We start from the raw sequence: 1,517 nt of genomic DNA, 5'->3' as shown, positions 1-1,517 counted from the left end.
ATATCAGCATATATGAAGCATTTGCTACACTATACTAAGATAATTGCACAACTCTTGACGCACTCTAATCTTTCCCATTAAAACGTTGAACATCGTCTAGCTTTAGCTAGCAACTTGAAATATATCTCATACAAACTGATCTAGTATTTGATAGTCAATATTTCAAGAATGATGGCGTGAGGAATGAAAAATACTAAAACAATTAATTTATAAGGATTAGAATTAGGAGATAGAACTGGTAAAGAACACTTTCCATCGATATAGTGTCCTGTACAGTATGATACACTTTGCTTTCGTATTGCAATTCTACACGTTTAATATCAGCATGCATCAAGCATTTGCTACACTATACTAAGAAAATTGCACAACTCTTGACGCACTCTAATCTTTCCGATGAATACGTTTAACATCGTCTAACTTTAGCCAGCAACTTGAAATCTATCTCATACAAACTGATCTAGTATTTGATAGTCTATATTTCTAGAAAGATTGCGTGAGGAATGAAAAATACTATAACAATTAATTTATAAGGATTAGTATTGGGAGAATCTATTGGTAAAGATCACTTTCCATCGACATAGTGTCTTAACAGTATGATACACTTTACTTTCGTATTGCAATTCTACACGTTTAATATCAGCATATACGAAGCATTTGCTACACTATACTAAGATAATTGCACAACTCTTGACGCACTCTATTCTTTCCGATGAATACGTTTAACATCGTCTAATTTTAGCCAGCAACTTGAAATACATCTCATACAAATTGATCTAGTACTTAATAGTCAATACTTCTAGAAATATGGCGTGAGTAATGAAAAATACTAAAGCAATTAATTTATAAGGATTACTATTGGGCGATAGAACTGGTAGAGAAGACTTTGCAAGCATATAGTGTCCTATACAGTATCATACGCTTTTTTTTTTGTATTACGATGTTAGGCGTTTAATATCAGCATGCACTAAGCACTTGTTACACTATACTAAGAAAATCGCACAACTCTTGACGCACTCTAATCTTTCCGATTAAAACGTTTAACATCGACTAATTTTAGCCAGCAACTTGAAATACATCTCATATAAACTGATCTAGTATTTAATAGTCAATACTTCTAGAAATATGGCGTGAATAATGAAAAATACTAAAGCAATTAATTTATAAGGATTCGTATTGGGAGATACTATTGGTAAAGAACACTTTCCATCGACATAGTGTCTTAACAGTATGATACACTTTACTTTCGTATTGCGATTCTACACGTTTAATATCAGTATATACGAAGTATTTGCTACACGATACTAAGAAAATTGCACAACTCTTGACGCACTCTAATCTTTCCGATTAAAACGTTTAACATCGACTAATTTTAGCCAGCAACTTGAAATACTTCTCATATAAACTGATCTAGTACTTAATAGTCAATACTTCTTGAAATATAGCGTGAATAATGAAAAATACTAAAGCAATCCATTTATAAGGATTACTATGGGGAGACAGTATGATGTAGCATTCAC

This window comes from Trichoplax adhaerens, genomic scaffold, assembly GCF_000150275.1.
Source record: "Trichoplax adhaerens TRIADscaffold_7 genomic scaffold, whole genome shotgun sequence".
Taxonomy (NCBI): domain Eukaryota; kingdom Metazoa; phylum Placozoa; class Uniplacotomia; order Trichoplacea; family Trichoplacidae; genus Trichoplax; species Trichoplax adhaerens.
This window is presented reverse-complemented; position numbering follows the sequence as displayed.